This window comes from Eleutherodactylus coqui, chromosome 1 (genome assembly GCF_035609145.1).
Source record: "Eleutherodactylus coqui strain aEleCoq1 chromosome 1, aEleCoq1.hap1, whole genome shotgun sequence".
NCBI classification, from domain to species: domain Eukaryota; kingdom Metazoa; phylum Chordata; class Amphibia; order Anura; family Eleutherodactylidae; genus Eleutherodactylus; species Eleutherodactylus coqui.
The window spans coordinates 88,284,687-88,294,085 of NC_089837.1; the positions used below are offsets into that span (position 1 = coordinate 88,284,687).

Sequence of the window (9,399 nt, forward strand, 5' to 3'; positions counted from 1 at the left end):
AACATTGGTTAATTAAAGCAAGCGTAGTGTCTTAGACTAATGATGTATACTAATGTACAATGTGCATCTAGTAGTCAGAGAAGTGGTGCGGCCATCTTTGTTTGTCTAGGATGAAGCTTTTCTTTAAATATCGTATTTTCTATATAAATCATAAAAATGTAAAATATTTGCAATTTCCGCACTGCTACGAAATCATTCAAGAACGTTATGACATTAACTTGAGTGGGGTAGGACACGCATACTCAGTCACTCTCTCTGGGTCTCTGCATAGTGTTTATGGCAGAACAACCAATAGAATCTTGCTTTACATCCTGTTCTGCGGGTGTAAAGCCTCTGCAGTAACATGGCCGTATAGTTGCAAGGACACGTTCTGCAGGAGGAATAAGAAGGGACTGTTCTGTAGACTACCAGAGGGGAAAGGGGACTGATTTTGTTAATTTTCTAGTAAATACTGCTTTACATTTTTGGAACAAGGTATTGGATTGGGGTGTTTTAGAAATATACCGTCTTAGGAACTATGTTCCATAATAATTTTTTGCGTGCCAAGTTAATATTTTGTTTGTATAACTATTGATTGGTCTAAGTACTGAATGAGATAGAATTGGGAATTCTTAGATACCAGCATGGGTGACCCAAATGAATTGGAATCCATTTAACCTATGAAGATGTCTTATTTTTAATATGATTAGAATTGCTAATCTGGACTATGCCCTTAGTCCATGTAATACATGTTTCCTCCCCTCCCACTGATCTTTGATTTACATTGGTTCAGTACTATATCCCAACTCCTTGTCTGTTCTCCCTTGACCAGACCTTGCTTTAAGCTCAGGTTGCCTCTCTTCTATAATTGAAGTGGTAGAAGATGTTCTCTGCCTCACTGCCTATTAACACACCCTGTCACCGTTCCAAATAGCATTTCCCTCTCTCCCTCCTTCACCTTTCCTCTTATACAATTTACATTCTCAATGCAATGTATTAAATAAAAAAAAAAAAAAACTTGACAGGCCCAAAAATGGTCCACATGGCCTCAGTGCAGAAACCCATTTCCATGATGAATTGCCCAAAGCATCTTGAATCACAAACCGTCTCTTTACGCTCCTCACAAGTTGATTTTCCTCTTTTTTTTAAATCTTCTTAAAGCCTCTCTCCTAATCTTCAGCTGAAGGAGTTAGAAGCCGCGCTTCCCCCTCCTTTAAACTAAGAGCCGTATTAGCATCCTGGTTGTTGTGCATCACATTTAAAAATGCAAGGCTGGTAATATTTCAAATCGGCTTCACTCTCAGCTTTTCTGATAAGCTCTCTCCCTCTCTTTCCTTTGCTTTATCTCTCTCTCTCTCTCTTTCACACTATTTTTTCTTTTAAGTGTATGGGACTGGACAGTTGTGATGGAAATTTATACATTTTTTGGGGGATGACTTAGCGTTAATATTTTCTAAATTCATGTTCATTCACCTAGAGAATGTATTTTGCCACCAGACATGGGGTAATTAATGCTCTGTAACTTTCATCCATTCTTATTAATGCCTGTTTCGTCCGGCTTGTTTGTCCCCTCCGGCTTGTATTCGTTTTATATTACTTCTATTTTTAATGTTGTTCATGCCAATATTCCTTCCTGGTTCTAAAAGGAATATTAAAATTGCTCAAGACTTCTTTTTCCTGATTCCGTACAATTCCATCAGCACGCCATTGTTCCCCCTACTGCAGTTGGATGCAGGGTCGGGACGATGGGTAGGCAGAGATAGACGCCCACCTAGGGTGCCTTCTTTGTCAGTCTGGGGATGAGGGGTGCATGTTTGATATATAAAAAAAAATCAGACCAGCGGGATTTTAGATGTTGTACCTACAGCGTTGCTACGTTTATCCCCCGCACCCACAGTGTCTGCAATTGCGGATCATAATAGGGGCAGTGGACTGCGGCCGTTCAGTCAGACAAACTGTTGTCTTTTACAACTTCGTCTTTACAGTGGCTACTTGCATATTTTGAGTCCCGACTCAGTACAGGATGTGGAGCAGGACACAAGGGAAGAGTCGGAATTTGAGTCAGTACAAGTAATTGCGACACGCTGAAATGAGGAAGATGCAAAAGACTTCTATCTGTCTGGTTAGATCATGTGATGACTGGAGGTTCGGGTGGTTACGGGGGGCACAGTAGGGCATTCTCTCTAACTGTGGATGGCAGGAGGGGCTGCAGGAGGTGCTCACTAGAAACTCATTACTGTAGGTGGCACAGGGTGGGTCTCTATTCTCTATCACTGTGTAGGTGGAACAGTTTTTTTTAATCACTTTGTGGATGGTGAGCGGGACTAGTAGTGCATGATGGTGCACTGTATTGTGGATATATGTCTCAATATAGAAATTTCAACATACCATTTTTTTTCCTGTATAATAAAAAGAAAAAAGTATATATATAGTAAATTAAATATATATTAAAGTAAAGTATAAATATATATATATATATATAATTATTATTTACGAGTGCTTATGATCGCTATTACAAGCGATAAGACATTACGGGACGAAAGTCCTGCAATGCTTTATCCCAGCGATCAAGGCTGCTATTGTACAAGTCCCCTACAGGGATATAAAAAAGAAAAAAAAAAGTGAAAAATACTGTAAAAAAAAAAGGGAAAAAAGATGTAAAAAATCCCTTTTTTGTGCTTTTTCCATATTAGCATAATTTTTTTTTTTTTAATTAAAATCCCACATATTTGGTATCATCGTATCCGTAATGGCAAAAAGTGTTAAATAAACCCCCTAAAAACTAAGGCAAAATTCTTATTTTTTTTTTCATTTCGCCTCCCAAGAAACGCAATAAAAGTGAACAGAAAATCTGTATGTACCCCAAAATGGTGCCAATAAAAACTACAACTCGTCAAAAAATAAGCCCTCACAGAGCTCCGTCCATGAAAAATAAAAAAAGTTATAGTACTTTGAATGCAGCGATTATGAAAAAAAAATAAAAAAGGGTTTTTATTGCGGAAAAGTGGAAAAACCCCCCCAAAAAATAAGAATTTTGGTATTGTTGTAATTGTACGAACCATCTAAAAAAATGTATTCTGTCATTTATGCTGCATGAATAATGCTGTAAAAAAAATCTATGCCGGAATTGATGTGTTTTCTCTCCCTGTTATAAAAAAATGTATAAAAGTTTTAGAATATAGTCTTATGTACCCAAAAATAGCACAAATACAAATTACAGTTTGCCACGCAAAAAACAAGCCCTTATACGGCCACATCGACAGAAAAATAAACAAGTCATGGCTTTTGAAAAATGGAGATGAAAATCCGCCAAAAATCGTTGCATCCTTATGCCCCAGACAAAGAAAATTTACTCACCTTGAAGTGCTGTCCGGCTGATTGGTCACAGTGCTCAGCCAATCAGAGGCAGCGCTTCCTGGAGACGGGGATTTTTTAATCCCCAGCCACCAGAATACAGATGAAGACTGACGGAGAAGTGGAGAAGAGCCGGACAGTGCTTCTAGGTGAGTAAATTATTATTATTTTTTTTAACAGCTAGGGTTGATTTTTGGGGTAGGGCTTATATTTTAAGCCCCCCCCTGTACCCAAATCATCGCTGCAGAGGTTGCTTTCAATGGGGCGGCAGCAGCACAGACCTTAACGGCGGGCATTCAAGGCACACATGTCTTATCTTTTGCAGGTGCGAGTATTTTGTGACTTTAAAAAAATGCACATGTGAACACTTCATTAGAAACCAATAATTTCAAATAGTAAATGGATCACAGCACACGTAAACCCTGTGTATCTCCAGGGAAGATATTCCACTCCAAGAGGTGCTCGCTCTCAAAAGTCCTGGATCCTGGACCGTATTCCAAATAGCAAAGAAGAGTAGATAAGAGCAGCACTCAGGGGTTAATTCCAGAGAAACTTTATTGCCCACAACGTTTCAACTCAGAAGAGTCTTTGTCAAGTGCTGGGTTACATACACACATGCCAACATTAAATAGTTACCATAACTCCGCCTCCACCAATCACATACATAGAAACAACATCACATTACATCATGTCCACCTCCATTGGGTGAATCAGTTTCACATCACCGGTGCAGCATAATCAAAATCAATACAACCATAGTGTTTGATTTACCCTCACATGTGTTCCTGACGGGTACTAGAGAGGTCGCACATTGATGACGTCACTTCTGTCCGGGACTCCTGTCTTTAACATCACAGAGTTCAATCTGTATGTTTCCCATGTATACGTCAGAGTCAGCTGACAGAGCACATGATCGGAGCTCACACCCGGCTCCTCCCACGCAATCCGGCCACTGAACCCAGCAGTATCAAGGGACTCCTTCAGTCTGTACGTCACTCACAACTGGCAGAACACGTGATCGGAGCCTCCACCGGACCTCCCCCACATGCATCAGTCGCTGGAAAGTGCCTGACATGTTCTATACTACTCATTACTAGTTATCACTTAAGTTAATACACTATCTTTACCCCAATCTGGCTCAGGATCAATGATCCCGCCGTAAAAACCGGGAGGGATATCATCAAGCCATAGCCATTGATAGTGTGACCTTCCACCTGTAGTCGCATGACCACATGTGTAGGTGCACAAACAGGGCTTTACCCTAAGAGACAGTGTCAATTATATGTCATATATACACCTTACAGCAAGTATATGTGGAATCATATAACTAGCGCTAGTCAATACCTGGACCCATCTTGATATATCATTGGCACTATACACCTATGGCAATCAATTGAACAACATGAGACCTCAAAAGATCAACAACGCATAATACGTCATGCTAGTATGTTTTTATTCATTTATTCTGTTATTTTATACAATGTAGCACCGGACATGGGAAACTGCATCACCCAAAGGAACCTACAAAAAAAAAAAAAAAAAAAAAAAAAAAAAAAACACAAAAAAAACAAACAAGTGTTAAAAAAGGAAGGGTAAAAACAATACACAAAGAATCAATGCTAAACCAATTCATCAAAAACAAGTCAATCTACAAATAATAAAGGGTTATACTCCACATTAAGGCCCCTGGGGGTTAGGGAATCTAACCTGAAAATCCATTTGGCCTCCAATAGCTTCAACCTCCGTTCCCTGCTAGGGGATATCCACAGGATCTGTTAAGTAAACAGACGCACAGGGTGAAGCAGATAGCTCGGACGTCGATTCTTAGTCCTTCAAAAAGTAACAAGGCCACCATGAAACGCATCCCGTTTGTGTCCACTTATGGAGCCCACAGTGGGGAAATCTGTTCTATATTGAACAAACACTGGCATGTTTTGGCGAGGAGCCACCCGGACATCGTGGAGTTCACTGATCCACCCATGATGGCGTATAGGCGGGCACGGAACTTGAAAGACCGTCTTGTTTGCACGTCTTCCCCTGGTCCCAGTGGCTCAATACAGAGAACATTGGCACCTATAAAAAACGGTAACTTTCCTTGCCTTGGTTGTGCGTCATGCCACAACATGGTTAAGGGGGATAGTTTTGCACATCCAAGGACAGGTAAAAGATTTCGGATTCGTGGATGGTACAGTTGCTGGTCTGCGTTTGTGGTGTATTTAATCAGTTGTCCATGCGGCCTTCAATACGTGGGACAAACAACCACGGAGGTTCGGAAACGCATGTCAAACCACAAAAGCAATATTAGGACCAGAAAACTCGACCTCCCCATTCCCCGACATTTTGAAGATCACAACCATTCGATTAGTCAGTTTCGATTTATGGTTATCGATTCGGTTGAGAGAGACGAGAGGGGGGGAGACAGGGAACGGAGGTTGAAGCTATTGGAGGCCAAATGGATTTTCAGGTTAGATTCCCTAACCCCCAGGGGCCTTAATGTGGAGTATAACCCTTTATTATTTGTAGATTGACTTGTTTTTGATGAATTGGTTTAGCATTGATTCTTTGTGTATTGTTTTTACCCTTCCTTTTTTAACACTTGTTTGTTTTTTTTGTAGGTTCCTTTGGGTGATGCAGTTTCCCATGTCCGGTGCTACATTGTATAAAATAACAGAATAAATGAATAAAAACATACTAGCATGACGTATTATGCGTTGTTGATCTTTTGAGGTCTCATGTTGTTCAATTGATTGCCATAGGTGTATAGTGCCAATGATATATCAAGATGGGTCCAGGTATTGACTAGCGCTAGTTATATGATTCCACATATACTTGCTGTAAGGTGTATATATGACATATAATTGACACTGTCTCTTAGGGTAAAGCCCTGTTTGTGCACCTACACATGTGGTCATGCGACTACAGGTGGAAGGTCACACTATCAATGGCTATGGCTTGATGATATCCCTCCCGGTTTTTACGGCGGGATCATTGATCCTGAGCCAGATTGGGGTAAAGATAGTGTATTAACTTAAGTGATAACTAGTAATGAGTAGTATAGAACATGTCAGGCACTTTCCAGCGACTGATGCATGTGGGGGAGGTCCGGTGGAGGCTCCGATCACGTGTTCTGCCAGTTGTGAGTGACGTACAGACTGAAGGAGTCCCTTGATACTGCTGGGTTCAGTGGCCGGATTGCGTGGGAGGAGCCGGGTGTGAGCTCCGATCATGTGCTCTGTCAGCTGACTCTGACGTATACATGGGAAACATACAGATTGAACTCTGTGATGTTAAAGACAGGAGTCCCGGACAGAAGTGACGTCATCAATGTGCGACCTCTCTAGTACCCGTCAGGAACACATGTGAGGGTAAATCAAACACTATGGTTGTATTGATTTTGATTATGCTGCACCGGTGATGTGAAACTGATTCACCCAATGGAGGTGGACATGATGTAATGTGATGTTGTTTCTATGTATGTGATTGGTGGAGGCGGAGTTATGGTAACTATTTAATGTTGGCATGTGTGTATGTAACCCAGCACTTGACAAAGACTCTTCTGAGTTGAAACGTTGTGGGCAATAAAGTTTCTCTGGAATTAACCCCTGAGTGCTGCTCTTATCTACTCTTCTTTGCTCATTAGAAACCAATGGTTCTAATATATGCAAAAAATAATCGCTCGTCTGACCGAGGCCTAAGGAGGAACTTAGTGTAAGGTAATTATCAGAATGAACAACATCGGTGTAGTGTTAGACAGAATTGAGGGAGTTGATATAGAGAGGTGCAGCACTGTGTTGAACTTCATGGATGAGTGTAATAAGTTTAAATTGTAAAGGAGGCATCAGTGTAGCGGTTTGACAAAAAGATGAGCCTGGCTCCTACATTCAATGTAGATTGGATGAGGGAAAGTTTAGCTTGCCCTAATAGGGTATTTGAAAGTAGATTTTCTAAATTAGGCAAGCTGTTTAATTAAGATGATTTTGTTCATCAGCAGCCCATTAAATACTATGCTACATTATCATAAGTATTGTATGTGGACACCTGATTAGAGTTGAGCGAACATACTCTGCCGAGCTTGATGTTTGTTTGAGTATTAGCATACTCGATGGTGCTCGTTACTCAAATGAGCATCAAGCCGTGTTTGACCCTGCCCCAGTTTTTTGGCTCCTCCCCGCTGTGACGTGCCTGTTTTGGCCCCTCCCCACCGCGGCGCAGTGGGCGTCAATGGCAAATTTTTTGTCTGGCAGGCAGGGGGGAGAGAGAGAGAGAGAGAGAGAGAGAGAGAGAAAAAGCTTGGCACCCGGCGTTCCACATACAAAAATGCTCGAGTCTCCCATTGCAGTCACTGGGGTTCGTTACTAGAGTAGAGCTCTCGAATTTTACGAAAAGCTCGACTTAAATAATGTGCACCCGAGCATTTGGGTGCTCGCTCATCTCTACACCTGATCATCACACCTATTTGAACTTATTGCACATCGCCATTGTCTGGCCTATGGTTTTGGAATGCAATCTCTAATAAGTTCAATTAGTGTATATAGTTGGGCCAACTTTTGAGCCTAAGGCCTTGTTCACATGAACACTGTTTTAGCTCAATATAGGCGTGTGAAAAGATTGTGGCTATACTGCACTAAAGATCGCATAAAAGGGTGATCTCCAGCTGTTTTAATTAGCTGCCAAATAGCCCATTCACATGATCAGAGGTGTGTGGTGCGTATTAAAGCCATCATTTGAGTGATAATTGTGTGTAAATGTTCCTATCTTTCATTCTTCGGCTGAATGATGATTTTTAGGTGAGCCTAAGATCCATCGTTCATCCAGAGAGAAGATGGCACAGATCGCATGCTGTGTTTGCTGTCCATGATGCTGTATTCTCCATGGGAGCACTAACTACATTGTATTCAGTTTAAAGCCCCGTGGCAGAACAAAGGAGCTGTATGCAGAAAACACACCACCTGCTATTCTCTGCATATAGGTCATGGAGGCTCATTTACATGCAAATGAAGGTGATAAGCTAGTTAGTGTCCATTATCAGTTTATGCAAAACAACCGATTTTAACCTATCTTTTGAACAGGCCTTGATCCAGCTCCCATAGGAGTCTATGGAAAGCCCACACAAAAGATAGGTCAGTTCCAATCTTTTCACATGCTATGGACCTTAGATGCGAGCATTGCAGTTGCATGTCCTATCTTTGTTAGGTGCGAGTATTTAGCACGTCTAAAAAGCCTTCATCTGAATGGTTCTATAGGAAACTAAATAATGCGCTATAATGCGCTAAAATAGCGCTTGTGTGAGCGAGGCCTAAAACGTTCTTGTGCTGCTGTCACTTCATGCATTTTAGGAGTCATTGATGGAACACAGGACAGGTGATTTTTAGCACCCACTTTCTTCAGCACTCAGCAGCCCCTCTCTGACAGTTGAGGGATCTACTGTTTTGGGTCATTATTAGAGATGAGCGAACACGTTCGGCCCCGCCCCTTTTTCGCCCGAACACCGAACTTTGCGAACACTTCAGTGTTCGGGCGAAAAAGTTCGGGGGCCGCCGTGGCAGCGCGGGGGGGTGCGGCGGGGAGTGGGGGGGAGAGGGAGAGAGAGAGGGCTCCCCCCTGTTCCCCGCTACTGCCGCCCGCGCCGCCGCGCATCTCCCCGCCCCCCGGCGGCACCCGGACCTTTACGCGCGAACACTGCAGTGTTCGGCAAAGCCGGTGTCCGGGTGCGGATGTGTCCGTAACGGACATGTTCGCTCATCTCTAGTCATTATAGCTCCTAGACATTTCACAGTTAACTGGGGAATTTCTAGCAAAAGTTTCACAAACTAACTTGGGCCATGTTTAAAGTCACTGAGCTTTTCAGCACCCTAAGGAAAACGATGGGGTAGCTGCTGCTAGACACCTGTGGCAGCACCAATATAACAGGGTAACAAAGGATCATTCATGTAGAATCCAACATACCAGATCCCTTTCCCTCCTGATTGCAGATGACAGCTGGTATGATTAATAAACATTACCCTGTCAATGACTGTCAAATTTAGCTGTGAACAAGGGCTCAAGGCTTCTCCACTAATGTTGGCA

At 42.2% G+C, this 9,399-nt stretch overlaps 2 long non-coding RNA genes across 2 annotated transcripts; one reads left to right on the forward strand and one right to left on the reverse strand.

The window, feature by feature from the left end:
• Positions 1–3,870: 3,870 nt before the first annotated feature.
• Positions 3,871–5,080, reverse strand: LOC136622102 (uncharacterized). Its single transcript, XR_010791334.1, has 2 exons — positions 5,041–5,080; positions 3,871–4,854 (listed from the first exon to the last, which is right to left on the reverse strand). It is a non-coding gene; the product is annotated as an uncharacterized lncRNA (long non-coding RNA).
• A 26-nt stretch (positions 5,081–5,106) lies between these two features.
• On the forward strand, positions 5,107–6,932 carry LOC136622113 (uncharacterized). The gene is made up of 2 exons (XR_010791345.1): positions 5,107–5,797; positions 5,949–6,932. It is a non-coding gene; the product is annotated as an uncharacterized lncRNA (long non-coding RNA).
• The last annotated feature ends 2,467 nt before the right edge of the window (positions 6,933–9,399 follow it).